Source organism: Cupressus sempervirens, chromosome 9 (assembly GCF_028749045.1).
Source record: "Cupressus sempervirens isolate cs-2001-9-10 chromosome 9, ASM2874904v1, whole genome shotgun sequence".
Lineage (NCBI taxonomy): Eukaryota > Viridiplantae > Streptophyta > Pinopsida > Cupressales > Cupressaceae > Cupressus > Cupressus sempervirens.
This window is the reverse complement of record NC_143126.1, coordinates 103,650,990-103,667,165: the sequence shown is the minus strand read 5'-3', so window position 1 is coordinate 103,667,165 and position 16,176 is coordinate 103,650,990.

The window sequence follows — 16,176 nt, the reverse complement described above, 5'->3', positions numbered from 1 at the left end:
AGATTGGGACCAACCAAGCATCATACACATTGATGAGTTCACATCAGAGGAAGTGCTTCTAAGATTCATGGGAGCTGAAACACCTCACAAGTAGACAAAGCCAGATTCTACCTATATCTATAAGCTAGATCCCAAGGGGTATTTTGGAGAAAATCCCCAACCTAATTTCAATACACCCAAAACTAGAACTAAGGTGAATCTGAGACTAGCTAAGGCAGCGAAGAGAACCCCTAAGCAAGAAAATCTAGAGCCACAAGTAGAACATGAGGATTTAGTATTGCCTCCTCAAGATAATTGGCCAAAGGTGTCATCTATTCTAATAGAGGATACTAGAGAAGTCAACATCGGTTCTTCAAAGATCCCTAGACTTGTTCACATTGCTGCATCCCTATCACAAGACCAAGCTGATCTCCTCTTTGAGGTCTTATGAGAGAACATTGGCCAATTTGCATGGTCATATCACGACATGCCAGAAATTGATCCAAAGCTTGTAGTTCATCATCTTGTAGTCGATCCAAAGATCAAGCCCGTCAGAGAAAAGCTTAGAAAAATGCACCCCAAGGTGGCATTACTGGTCAAAGCTAAATTAGAAAGAATGTTAGTTGCTAAGGTTATCCGACCTATCAACTACTCAGAGTGGATCTCCAACATGGTCCCTATCACTAAACCTTTCGGTGACATCAGAATCTGCACTGATTTTAGAGATCTAAACAAAGCTTTCCCAAAAGATGAATTTCCCTTACCCAACATAGATATGATTGTAGATCTTACAGCTAGACATAAAATTTTGTCCCTTATGGATGGATTTTCTGGGTATAATTAGATCAAGATTGCAGAAGAGGATCAGCATAAGACAACATTCACTACCCCTTGGGGAACCTTTTGCTACACCATGATGCCTTTTGGCCTAAAGAATGCTGGGGCTACCTATCAAAGAACTATGATAGCCATTTTCCATGATCTTATCCATAACATTTTGGAGGATTATGTGGATGATATCCTAGTCAAATCTCACACCTCCATGGATTATCTCGCTGACCTAGAGAAAGTCTTTGATAGGTTAGCCCAATATCATCTCATGCTAAATCCCAAGAAGTGTGTCTTTGGGGTCACATCTGGCAAGCTAATCGGCTTCATAGTTTCTAAACGAGGTATAGAGATCGACCCCAAAAAGGTCAAGGCTATCTTAGACATGCCTCCTCCCTAAACACTACGACAGCTTCACTCTCTTCAGAGAAAGCTTCAATCCGTCCAGTGCTTCATCTCCCAGCTTGCAAATAAGTGTACACCACTTTCACATTTACTAAAGAAGGATGAGAACTTCAAGTGGGATCCTTTATGTCAGCATAGCTTTGATCAGCTCAAGCAGTATCTAGCCAATCCCCCTATCTTGGTCCCACAAGTTCCTGGTCGTCCCTTGATCTTGTACATATAAGCAACACCTACTGCTCTAGGGGCACTTCTAGCACAACATGATGATTATAACAAAGAAAGAGCCATCTACTATATTAGTAGAACCCTAGTTGGTTATGAACTCAATTATACTCCTATGGAAAAAGCTTGTTTGGCAGTTGTTTTCTCAACTCAAAAGCTTTGCCACTACATGCTAAGTCATACCATCCAACTAGTCTCCAAGATTGATCCTCTCAAGTATATGCTCTCTAGAACAACACTCATAGGTCAGTTAGCAAAGTGGGTTATGCTACTAAGTGAGTTTGACATCCAGTATGTGGATAGAAAGGCAATCAAAGGGCAAGCTATAGCAGATCACCTAGCTGATGCACCTCTAGTAGATGCATATCCTTTGCTCACAGAATTCCCAGATGAGGATATCTACCTAATTGAAGAATAGCCCACATGGAAGCTTTATTTTGATGGTTCATACACATCTCATGGATCAGGGGCAGGAATATTATTAGTTACACCTCAAGGAGATTACATTCCAAAATCCTTCAAGCTATAATTCCCTAGCACCAACAATATAGCAGAATATGAAGCTCTTGTAGTAGGATTAAAGATAGCTGTAGAATGGAATATCACTGAGTTACAAATCTTTGGCGATTCTCAGCTCATCATCAAGCAAGTCCTAAATGAATATCAAACCAAAGACAAAAAGCTATTACCCTACAAAGATCTAGTTAATCAGCTAACTCAACATTTTACAAAGCTTTAGTTTACACAAGTGTCATGAATGCAGAACAAGGCAGAAAACGCCATGCCCACTATCGGCTCGCTCTTGGAAATTCCCCAAGAAGCTATGCAGTATGAGTTTTTAGTCGAGCAACTCCTCACACCCGCTTATGCGAATGAGGATTTAAACTGTGTTTGTATCTTGGTTGGTCCCCAATCCCCTTGGTACCATGAAATTCACGCTTACTTACAATATGGTATCATATCCCCTCACCTCACATGCACCCAACGCCAAAACCTTATCCGAAAATCATCCCGCTGTGTTATCATAGCCAATACCCTATATCGTCGGGGTTATCACGATACTCTCTCTTGATGTTTAGATAAAAATGAGGTCGCGATGGCGTTAAAAGAAGTACACTCCAGACTTTGCAGTGCCCACACGAGTGGTATTGTCCTAGCACGACAAATCCTTAGAGCAGGTTACTATTGGCCTACCATTGAAGAAGACTCCCGTGACTTTGTCAGAAAGTGTCTCCCATGTCAGCAGCACACAAATCTTGTGCGCGCTCTAGCACAAGATCTACAACCTATTGCACCACCTTGGCCTTTTGCTTGTTGGGGCCTTGATCTAGTTGGAACTATCACACCTCTCTCATGTAATGGACATAAATGGATAATAACAGCTACAAACTATTTTGCTAAATGGATGGAAGTAGTCCCCCTAGTCTCAGCTACAAGAGTTCAGGTCTCCAAGTTCATCTTATACCACATTGTTTGCCTCTTCGGCATCCCATCCACCATCTTCACTAACCACGAAGGTAACTTTGAAAATCTCAACATGGAAGAATTATGCACTTCCCTTCGCATCCATCACCACTTTTCTAGCCCATATTTCCCATAAGGTAACGGCCATGCAGAGGCAACTAACAAAACCCTCCTCAAAATCCTAAAGAAAGTTGACAATGATTCCGGCCGTGATTGGCACCTACAAATAAATCTAGCCCTATGGGCCTATTGAACTTCCTTCTGTACATCCACAGGCACAACTCCATACCCCCTAGTCTATGCTGCCAAAGTGGTATTACCTATAGAAGTTGAACTTCCCTCACTACGCATATCTTTGCAAGGGCAAATATCAGATGAAGAATATAGAGTAGCTCGACTCACCCAGTTAGATCTCTTAGATGAGAAGAGAAAACAAGCCTATGACCATCTCACAGTCTACCAAACTCGTCTCAAAAGGAATTTCAACAAGAATGTGCTCCCACAACACTTTCAGCCAGGTGACATGGTCCTCAAAGAAAATATGAAAGTCCAAGCAGATCGAGAAAAGAAAGGCAAGTTTGAACCTACCTGGCTTGGTCCTTATGTTGTCACTGCATCCTTTGGCTCTAGAGCCTATCAGTTATCTACACCAGAAGGAGAACTCTTGAATGATCCTACTAACATCATTCATCTCAAGAAGTTCTATGCTTGATGATCCTTGGTATACCCAGCTTTTGAAAAATACAAAAAAAATAGTAAAGAGAAATAAGCGTCCAATGGTGAAAACTTGGCAATTCAAGCACCTTGGATAGGTACTTTGGTGAAAACTTGGTAATTCAGGCACCTTGTGTACTAAGACTAATCCATTATCTATCACTATCTTATCCCTCATCCATCCATTCACTGTCCCATAACACACCTGCTTGTTCCCCTAGTGTTCCAACCAAATATCCAAAATCTAATGGAGCTTGTAAATACCTCTTGTACAACTTGTAAATCTTGTACCTTAGCTTGTAAATCCTATACCTTAGCTTATAAAATCTTGTACCAAAGCTTGTATTATACCTTGTAAATCTTGTACCATACCTTGTATATCTGAATCTTGTCCAAAGCTTGTACCATATTCTAGCTTGTAAATAATCTTGTATCCTAGCTTGTATCCCATCACATGCACACAAAGAACCCCATTTTCACTTAAGCTTTTCACAAACTATCTACCTATCCACCTATCAACTATTATAGACATCCCACCCTTCACAAACATTTCCATCTCACAAACCCCAAACATGAACAAATTTGTACATTTGTAACATATCTTGGTTCGTTAGCTTATACATCCTCTTAAGCTTAGTACCATTGTATCTATCTAGCTTTCATGTCAGTTCATCCTTGATCAACATCTTGCACACATCGCACACCTTGGTTAGCTATTCCAATGCATCCTTTAGCTAGATTTCCTATCAACAAGGTGTTATCCTTCTTAGTTCAACTTGCCAGATGCATCACTCATCCAAATCCACCAGCCTAGGTACTCTCTGATAGGTCCTTGCAGGATATAGCTTTCTTGATGTCTGATCTTGGTCCGTTAGTACCTTGTCCTACCCATCTCGTTGGCAAATAGTTCTCTTTTGGATTTTTACTTTCTTTTGATTTGGGATCTTCCCTTTTGGGTCTTGAAATATCTTTTCCAAGAAATCTCCTTGTTCCCTCCTCAAGGTTGCCACGATCTTCCATATCATGGTATGCTACGAATGGGGCAATCAGAGCGTAAGGTCTTGATCAGGTCTTTTGCTTGTTTTCTTTTTCTACTTGTGGGTTACCTAGTGTCATTTCCATGCTGCTTCCTCTAGGATTCATGTGTGATACTGGGGCAATCCTTGCATGTTTGTTTCGAGTCAGTTCGTCAGTCCTCTGGATAGTTGGTGAAAAGGCCTTGATGTTCTTAGTAACCTTGGCAATTAACCAACAGTCCTATAGCAAATCTAGTGCTCAACTACATGGTGGTACTTCTCCTTGAAGTATCCCCCTGCTCAAAAAGCTTCAATGGATTCCCTTCATCCCCCATCCATATCCAGCACCTATCCTAGCTTATGCATCAGTATCTCTTTGGATCACTCCTCATGCTTAGCTTTAGGGATCCACAATCCTAGTCTTAGGGATCCACCAATCAAATCAATCCACCAAGCCTCATCTTTCGAGATCCACAATCCTAGTCCTAGGGATCTCTGAAAACCCATCTTCCGCCAATCTGATTCTTTGAAATCTTGTTGCATTAGCTTTATCATTCCATCATCCATCTCCCTACCATAGATTCCTTTTATAGTGCTTCGCTCCTCCATCCCCACCCCAATCCTGGAAAGTCTTAATCTTGCTTTACTTTTGTGCCCCTGATTTCCCTTTATCATTCTCTCGTAGTGAGAGTTTGAGCTAATTCAGCCCCTTCTCTTTGCCAACCTATGTCTCAGCTCATCTCAATTTCTTGTGCTTTTCAAGAATTCGTCGAGCCTCATTTCTCCCCACGCCGCCTTCTTGAGGAGGCATCATCTAAGTCTAGTCTCTCCTCTTCTTATCCGAGACTGGGGCAACCTTGTTGCTAAAACATCTTCCTCATATCGTCTTCATTCAAGCTTCTTTGAAATAGTGTTGTCTCAACACTATGTCAAAGAGGGGCAAAATGTAGAGACCCAAATTTGATTATACCGCTTTGGTAATCTAATTTAGCCATCTCTAAAGGCATCATTAATTAAATTTCTATTTAATTAATCCTTTGCTATCCCCTAGCTGATTAATTTAATTAATCATCTATAGTCCTAATTGATAAATCAAATATCCTATTATTTATCAATTAAATTCTATTCTTCTATCTAATTTCAAAAATCCCCATTTATTAAATAAATCTATTTGATAAACAAAATTCTCAAATCTAAAAACCCCTAACTTATCCCTAATCCTCCATTTAGCCTAATCCACCCCATCCACCCATACTAACCAAGCTTAGCAACTAACTCACCCACCCTCATTAATGCCATCCACTTGCACATCTCTAACATCCCTAATCTAATCCTAAACCCAAGCCTAATCCACCCCCTAATGTTGTCACATTTCCTAAACAAGTTTAAGACTTTCCTAAACCAAATCAAAGTCTCCCCTCAAAAATTCCAACCACCAAGTCATGAGTGCTCTTACAAACCATAAAAAACTCTTACAAGCCCACTCATGACTCTTACATCCATCTTCCACACTAATCCCTCTTCCACACTCATTCCTCTTACATCTCTCTTACATACTCAACCCCACTCATCATGCCTTTAACAAACCCTTTACCCTACCCTCTCACACTCATCCTCCTTGTGACAAGTGTCACCTTCCCATTGGTGCTAAACAAGCACAATCCATGTGCTCCCCTTTGAGTGTATCTTAGCCCTCCTTAACAATCTCCCCATTCTTGCATCTAAGCCCTCCATCCCTTTACCCTTTGGCCTATAAATTGAATCCCATCCCAAGCCATTTCATCAACAATCTTTGAGCTAAAGTTACCATGCTATTTTGAGAACCAAAGTCATCAATCTTAACCTTATAATACCAAATTGAGAGCTCACAAGGCTACCAATTTTTCATTACCCATCTCCACCATTGAAACAATTGGGCAAGCAATTGAGCATACATCCATATCAAAAGACACATCTACAAAATCAAGAAAGTATGGAGGTTTGCATCTCTTGTTTGTTTTCTTTGTCTAAGCATATATGTGAACTTAGTTTTGGTTTGCGAATGCTTTTTTTAATGTTAATGTTCTTTGCATACTAAGATTCTAGTTCTACAAAGTGAAGTACTTACTTCTAATTAATTAAACAAATTTATTTAATTAAATGAGAAGCCATTCCTAATTAATTAAATGAAGTTATTTAATTAAATAAGAAAAGTTTCTCTAATTAATTAAAGATTACTTAATTAAATAAAAAAAGTAATTATGAGAGCATATCTCATTTTATTAAATTAAATATCTCAACAAAATCTCTCTTCAGTTCAAAAAGGGAAATTTCCAGTTCACTATTGATAAAAAAATGAATTAAATTAGTTAACTCCTTTTTCTACTCAAATTGAATCAGTTAACTACTTATTTTACTCAAATTAAATCTCTTAACTCCCTTTAATTTGGAAATCTTCCTTTATGACTGAACTTCACCTTTAATCCTGACCGCTGATTGAAATTGATCTCAACCGTTGATGAATTCTAAGAAAGTCTATTTAAGAGACCCTCATCTCTACATTTTGAAAGGTTGAATGAGAATTTGCATCGAATTGTTGCTTAAATTCATACTAACATTTGCTCATATTCACACACGCAAAGATCAAGTTTGACCAAATTTAACCACGGTTGACTTGAGTTGACTAGTTTCGAAACTTTTTTTGAAATAATTAAATAAAATTATTTAATTAAATGGAGTACTTACTTCTAATTAATTAACCAAATTTATTTAATTAAATGAGAAGCCATTCCTAATTAATTAAATGAAGTTATTTAAATAAATAAGAAAAGTGTCTCTAATTAATTAAAGATTACTTAATTAAATAGAAAAAGTAATTATGAGAGCATATCTCATTTTATTAAATTAAATATCTCAACAAAATCTCTCTTCAGTTCAAAAAGGGAAATTTCCAATTCACTATTGATCAAAAATGAGTTAAATCAGTTAACTCCTTTTTATACTAAAATTGAATCAGTTAACTCTTTATTTTACTCAAATCAAATCTGTTAACTCCCTTTAATTTGGAAATCTCCCTTTATGACTGAACTTCACTTTTAATCCTGACCGCTAATTGAAATTGATCTCAACCATTGATGAATTCAAGAAAAGTCTATTTAAGAGACCCTCATCTCTCCATTTTGAAAGGTTGAATGAGAATTTGCATTGAATTATTGCGGGAATTCATACTCGCATTTGCTCATATTCACATAATCAAAGATCAAGTTTGACCAAAAGTTGACCAGATTTAACGACGGTTGCCTTGAGTTGACTAGTTTCGAAAAGAATTTTGAAATAATTAAATGAAATTATTTAATTAAATGGAGTACTTACTTCTAATTAATTAAACAAAGTTATTTAATTAAATGAGAAGCCATTCCTAATTAAATAAATTAATTAATTTAATTAAATGAGAAAAGTGTCTCTAATTAATTAAAGATTATTTAATTAAATAGAAAAAGTAATTATGAGAGCATATCTCATTTTATTAAATTAAATATCTCAACAAAATCTCTCTTCAATTCAAAAAGGGAAATTTCCAGTTAACTATTGATCAAAATTGAGTTAAATCAGTTAACTCCTTTTTTACTCAAATTGAATCGAGTAACTCCTTATTTTACTCAAATAAAATCTGTTAACTCCCTTTAATTTGGAAATATCCTTTTATGACTGAACTTCACCTTTAATCCTGACCACTGATTGAAATCGATCTCAACCGTTGATGAATTCCAGGAAAGTCTATTTAAGAGACCCTCATCTCTTCATTTTGAAAGATTGAATAATAATTTGCATCGAATTGTTGCTGGAATTCATACTCACATTTGCTCATATTCACATACGAAAAGATCAAGTTTGACCAAAACTTGACCAGATTTAACCACGGTTGACTTGAGTTGACTAGTTTCGAAAAGAATTTTGAAATAATTAAAAGAAATTATTTAATTAAATGGAGTACTTAATTCTAATTAATTAAACAAAGTGATTTAATTAAATTAGAAGCCATTCCTAATTAATTAAATGAAGTTATTTAATTAAATAATAAAAGTGTTTCTAATTAATTAAATAGAAAAACCAATTATGAGAGCATATCTTATTTTATTAAATTAAATATCTCAACAAAATCTCTCTTCAGTTCGAAAAAGGAAATTTCCAGTTCACTATTGATCAAAAATGAGTTAAATGAGTTAACTCTTTTTTCTACTCAAATTGAATCAGTTAACTCCTTATTTTACTCAAATTAAATCTGTTAACTCCCTTTAATTTGGAAATCTCCCTTTATGACTGAACTTCACCTTTAATCCTGACTACTGAATGAAATCGATCTCAACCATTGATGAATTACAGGAAAGTCTATTTAAGAGACTCTACTCTCTTCATTTTGAAAGGTTGAATGAGAATTTGCATCGAATTGTTGATGGAATTCATACTCACATTTGTTCATATTCACATACACAAAGATCAAATTTGACCAAAAGTTGATCAGATTTAACCACGGTTGATTTGAGTTGACTAGTTTTGAAAAGAATTTTGAAATAATTAAATGAAAATATTTAATTAAATGGAGTACTTACTTCTAATTAATTAAGCAAGGTTATTTAAATAAATGAGAAGCCATTCCTAATTAATTAAATGAAGTTAATTAATTAAATATGAAAAATGTCTCTAATTAACTAAAGGTTACTTAATTAAATAGAAGAAGTAATTATGAGAGCATATCTCATTTTATTAAATTAAATATCTGAACAAAATCTCTCTTCAGTTCAAAAACGAAAATTTCCAGTTCACTATTGATCAAAAATGAGTTAAATAAGTTAACTCATTTTTCTACTCAAATTGAATCAGGTAACTCCTTATTTTACTCAAATTAAATCTGTTAACTTCCCTTAATTTGGAAATCTCCCTTTATGACTAAACTTCACCTTTAATCGTGACCCCTGATTGAAATCAATCTCAACCGTTGATGAATTCTAAGAAAGTCTATTTAAGAGACCCTCATCTCTTCATTTTCAAAGGTTGAATGAGAATTTGCATTGAATTGTTGCTGGAATTCATACTCACATTTGCTCATATTCACATACGCAAACATCAAGTTTGACCAAAGGTTGACCATATTTAACCACGGTTGACTTGAGTTGACTAGTTTCGAAAAGAATTTTGAAATAATTAAATAAAATTATTTAATTAAATGGAGTACTTACTTTGAATTAATTAAACAAAGTTATTTAATTAAATAAGAAGCCATTCCTAATTAATTAAATGAAGTTATTTAATTAAATAAGAAAATTGTCTCTAATTAATTAAAGATTACTTAATTAAATAGAAAAATTAATTATGAGAGCATATCTCATTTTATTAAATTAAATATCTCAACAAAATCTCTCTTCTGTACAAAAAGAAAAATTTTCAGTTCACTATTGATCAAAAATGATTTAATCAGTTAACTCCTTTGTCTACTCAAATTGAATAAGTTAACTCCTTATTTTACTCAAATTAAATTTGTTAACACCCTTTAATTTGGAAATCTCTCTTTGTGACTGAACTTCACCTTTAATCCTGACCGCTGATTGAAATCGATCTCAACCGTTGATGAATTCTAGGAAAGTCTATTTAAGAGACCCTCATCTCTTCATTTTGAAAGGTTGAATGAGAATTTGCATCGAATTTTTGCTGGAATTCATACTCACATTTGCTCATATTTTCATACGTAAAGATTAAGTTTGACCAAAAGTTGACCAAATTTAACCACGATTGACTTGAGTTGACTAGTTTCGAAAAGAATTTTAAAACAATTAAATACAGTACTTACTTCTAACTAATTAAACAAAGTTATTTAATTAAATGAGAAGCCATTCTTAATTAATTAAATGAAGTTATTTAATTAAATAAGAAAAGTTTTTTTTAATTAATTAAAGATAAATTAATTAAATAGAAAAAGTAATTACAAGAGCATATCTCATTTTATTAAATTAAATATCTCAACAAAATCTCTATTCAATTCAAAAAGAGAAATTTCTATTTCACTATTGATTAAAAACTAGTTAAATCAGTTAACTCTTTTTTCTACTCAAATTGAATCAGTTAACTCCTTATTTTACTCAAATTAAATCTGTTAACTCCCTTTAATTTGAAAATCTACCTTTATGAGAGAACTTCACATTTAATATTGACTGCTAATTGAAATCGATCTCAACCGCTGATGAATTCCAAGAAAGTCTATTTAAGAGACCCTCATCACTTCATTTTGAAAGGTTGAATGAGAATTTGCATGGAATTGTTGCTAGAATTCATACTCACATTTGCTCATATTCATATACGCAAACATCAAGTTTGACCAAAGGTTGACCATATTTAACCATAGTTGACTTGAGTTGACTAGTTTCAAAAACAATTTTGAAATAATTAAACGAAATTATTTAATTAAATGAAGTACTTACTTTGAATCAATTAAACAAAGTTATTTAATTAAATAAGAAGCCATTCCTAATTAATTAAATGAAGTTATTTAATTAAATAAGAAAAGTGTCTCTAATTAATTAAAGATTACTTAATTAAATAGAAAAATTAATTATGAGAGTATATCTCATTTTATTAAATTAAATATCTCAACAAAATCTCTCTTCTGTACAAAAAGGGAAATTTTCAGTTCACTATTGATAAAAAATGAGTTAATCAGTTAACTCCTTTGTCTACTCAAATTGAATAAGTTAACTCCTTATTTTACTCAAATTAAATTTGTTAACACCCTTTAATTTGGAAATCTCTCTTTGTGACTGAACTTCACCTTTAATCCTGACCGCTGATTGAAATCGATCCCAACCTTTGATGAATTCTAAGAAAGTCTATTTAAGAGACCCTCATCTCTTCATTTTGAAAGGTTGAATGAGAATTTGCATCGAATTGTTGTTGGAATTCATACTCACATTTGCTCATATTCACATACGTAAAGATTAAGTTTGACCAAAAGTTGACCAGATTTAACCACGATTGACTTGAGTTGACTAGTTTCGAAAAGAATTTTAAAATAATTAAACGAAATTATTTAATTAAATAGAGTACTTACTTCTAACTAATTAAACAAAGTTATTTAATTAAATGAGAAGCCATTCTTAATTAATTAAATGAAGTTATTTAATTAAATAAGAAAAGTTTCTTTTAATTAATTAAAGATTAATTAATTAAATAGAAAAAGTAATTACAAGAGCATATCTCATTTTATTAAATTAAATATCTCAACAAAATCTCTCTTCAGTTCAAAAAGAGAAATTTCTAGTTCACTATTGATCAAAAACTAGTTAAATCAGTTAACTCTTTTTTCTACTCAAATTGAATCACTTAACTCCTTATTTTACTCAAATTAAATCTGTTAACTCCCTTTAATTTGAAAATCTACCTTGATGAGAGAACTTCACATTTAATATTGACTGCTAATTGAAATCGATCTCAACCGCTGATGAATTCCAAGAAAGTCTATTTAAGAGACCCTCATCACTTCATTTTGAAAGGTTGAATGAGAATTTTCATCGAATTGTTGCTAGAATTCATACTCACATTTACTCATATTCACATACGCAAAGATCAAGTTTGACAAAAAGTTGATCAGATATAACCACGATTGACTTGAGTTGACTAGTTTCGAAAAGAATTTTAAAATAATTAAACGAAATTATTTAATTAAATGGAGCACTTACTTCTAATTAATTAAACATTGTTATTTAATTAAATGAGAAGCCATTCCTAATTAATTAAATGAAGTTATTTAATTAAATAAGAAAAATGTCTCTAATTAATTAAAGATTACTTAATTAAATTGAAAAAGTAATTATGAGAGCATATCTCATTTTATTAAATTAAATATCTCAAAAAAATCACTCTTGAGTTCGAAAAGGGAAATTTTCATTTCACTATTGATAAAAAATGAGTTATATGAGTTAACTCCTTTTTCTACTCAAATTGAATCAGTTAACTCCTTATTTTACTCAAATTAAATCTGTTAACTCCATTTAATTTGGAAATCTCCCTTCATCACTAAACTTCACCTTTAATCCTGACCGCTGATTGAAATCGATCTCAACCGTTAATGAATTCTAGGAAAGTCTATTTAAGAGACCCTCATATCTTCATTTTGAAACGTTGAATTAGAATTTGCATTGAATTGTTGCTGAAATTCATACTCACATTTGCTCATACTCACATACGCAAAGATCAAGTTTGACAAAAAGTTGACCATTTTTAACCACGGTTGACTTCAGTTGACTAGTTTTGAAAAGAATTTTGAAATAATTAAATGAAATTATTTAATTAAATAGAGTACTTACTTCTAATTAATTAAATAAAGTTATTTAATTAAATGAGAAACCATTCCTAATTAATAAAATGAAGTTATTTAATTAAATAAGAAAAGTGTCTCTAATTAATTAAAGATTACTTAATTAAATAGAAAAAGTAATTATGAGAGCATATCTCATTTTATTAAATTAAATATCTCAACAAAATCTCTCTTCAGTTCAAAAAGGGAAATTTCCAGTTCACTATTGACCAAAAATGAGTTAAATCAGTTAACTCCTTTTTCTACTCAAATTGAATAAGTTAACTCATTATTTTAGTCAAATTAAATTTGTTAACGCCCTTTAATTTGTAAGTCTCCCTTTATGACTAAACTTCACCTTTAATCCTGGCCGCTGATTGAAATCGATGTCAACCGTTGATGAATTTCAGGAAAGTCTATTTAAGAGACCTTCATCTCTTCATTTTGAAAGGTTGAATGAGAATTTGCATCGAATTGTTGCTGGAATTCATACTCACATTTGCTCATATTCACATCCGCAAAGATCAAGTTTGACCAAAAGTTGACCAGATTTAACCAAGGTTTACTTGAGTTGACTAGTTTTGAAAAAAAATTTGAAATAATTAAACGAAATTATTTCATTAAATGGAGTACTTACTTCTAATTAATTAAAGAAAGTTATTTAATTAAATGAGAAGCCATTCCTAATTAATTAAATGAAGCTATTTAATTAAATAAGAAAAACGTCTCTAATTAATTAAAGATTACTTAATTAAATAGAAAAAGTAATTATGAAAGCATGTCTCATTTTATTAAATTAAATATCTCAAAAAAATCACTCTTCAGTTCAAAAAGGAAAATTTCCAATTAACTATTGATCAAAAATCAGTTAAATCAGTTAACTCCTTTTTCTACTCAAATTGAATCAGTTAACTTCTTATTTTACTCAAATTAAATCTGTTAACTGCCTTTAATTTGGAAATCTCCTTTTATGACTGAACTTCACCTTTAATCCTAACTGCTGATTAAAATCGATGTCAACTGTTGATGAATTCCAGGAAAGTCTATTTAAGAGACCCTCATCTCTTCATTTTGAAAGGTTGAATGAGAATTTGCATTGAATTGTTGCTAAAATTCATGCTCACATTTGCTCATATTCACATACGCAAAGATCAAGTTTGACCAAAAGTTAACCAGATTTAACCACGGTTGACTTGAGTTGACTACTTTCGAAAAGAATTTTGAAATAATTAAACGAAATTATTTAATTAAATAGAGTACTTAGATATAATTAATTAAATAATGTTAGTTAATTAAATGAGAAGCCATTTCTAATTAATTAAATGAAGTTATTTAATTAAATAAGAAAAGTGTCTCTAATTAATTAAAGATTACTTAATTGAATAGAAAAAGTAATTATGAGACCATATCTCATTTTATTAAATTAAATATCTCAACAAAATCACTCTTCAGTTCAAAAAAGGAAATTTTCAGTTAACTATTAATCAAAAATGTGTTAAATCAGTTAACTCCTTTTTCTACTCAAATTGAATTAGTTAACTCCTTATTTTACTCAAATTAAGTCTGTTAACTCCCTTTAATTTGGAAATCTCCCTTTATGACTGAACTTCACCTTTAATCCTGACCGTTGATTGAAATCGATGTCAACTGTTGATGAATTCTAAGAAAGTCTATTTAAGAGAGTCTCATCTCTTTATTTTGAAAGGTTGAATGAGAATTTGCATTGAATTGTTGCTGGAATTTATACTCACATTTGCTCATATTCACATACGCAAAAATCAAATTTGACCAAAAGTTGACTAGATTTAACCACGGTTGACTTGAGTTGACTAGTTTCGAAAATAATTTTGAAATAATTAAACAAAATTATTTAATTAAATAGAGTACTTACTTCTAATTAATTAAACAAAGTTATTTAATTAAATGAGAAGCCATTCCTAATTAATTAAATGAAGTTATTTAATTAAATAAGAAAAGTGTCTCTAATTAATTAAAGATTACTTAATTAAATAGAAAAAGTAATTATGAGACAATATCTCATTTTAGTGATTTAAATATCTCAACAAAATCTCTCTTCAGTTCAAAAAGGGATATTTTCAGTTCACTATTGATAAAAAATGAGTTAAATTAGTTAACTACTCTTTCTACTCAAATTGAATCAGTTAACTCCTTATTTTACTCAAATAAAATCTGTTAACTCTCTTTAATATGGAAATCTTCCTTTATGACTGAACTTCACCTTTAATCCTGACCGTTGATTGAAATTGATCTCAACCGTTGATGAATTCCAGTAAAGTCTATTTAAGAGACCCTCATCTGTTCTTTTTGAAACGTTGAATGAGAATTTGCATCGAATTGTTGCTGAAATTTATACTCACATTTGCTCATATTCACATACGCAGAGATCAAGTTTGACTAAAAGTTGACCAGATTTAACCACGGCTGACTTGAGTTGACTAATTTCGAAAAGAATTTTGAAATAATTAAAATAAATTATTTAATTAAATGGAGTACTTACTTCTAATTAATTAAACAAAATTATTTAATTAAATGAGAAGCCATTCCTAATTAATTAAATGAAGTTTTTTAATTAAATAAGAAAAGTGTCTCTAATTAATTAAAGATTGCTTAATTAAATAGAAAGAGTAATTATGAGAGCATATCTCATTTTATTAAATTAAATATCTCAACAAAATCTCTCTTCAGTTGAAAAAGGAAAATTTCCAGTTCACTATTGATAAAAAATGAGTTAAATGAGTTAACTCCCTTTTCTACTCAAATTGAATTAGTTAACTCCTTATTTTATTCAAATTAAATGTGTTAACTCCCTTTAGTTTGAAAATCTCCCTTTATGACTGAACTTCACCTTTAATCCTGACCGTTGATCGAAATCGATCTCAACCGTTGATGAATTCTAGGAAAGTCTATTTAAAAGACCCTCATCTCTTCATTTTGAAAGGTTGAATGAGAATTTGCATCGAATTGTTGTTGGAATTCATACTCGCATTTGCTCATATTCACATATGCAAAGATCAAGTTTGACCAAAAATTGACCAGATTTAACCACGGTTGACTTGAGTTGACTAGTTTCGAAAAGAATTTTGAAATAATTAAATGAAATTATTTAATTAAGTGGAGTACATACTTCTAATTAATTAAATAAATTTGTTTAATTAAATGAGAAGCCATTCCTAATTAATTAAATTAAGTTATTTAATTAAAGAA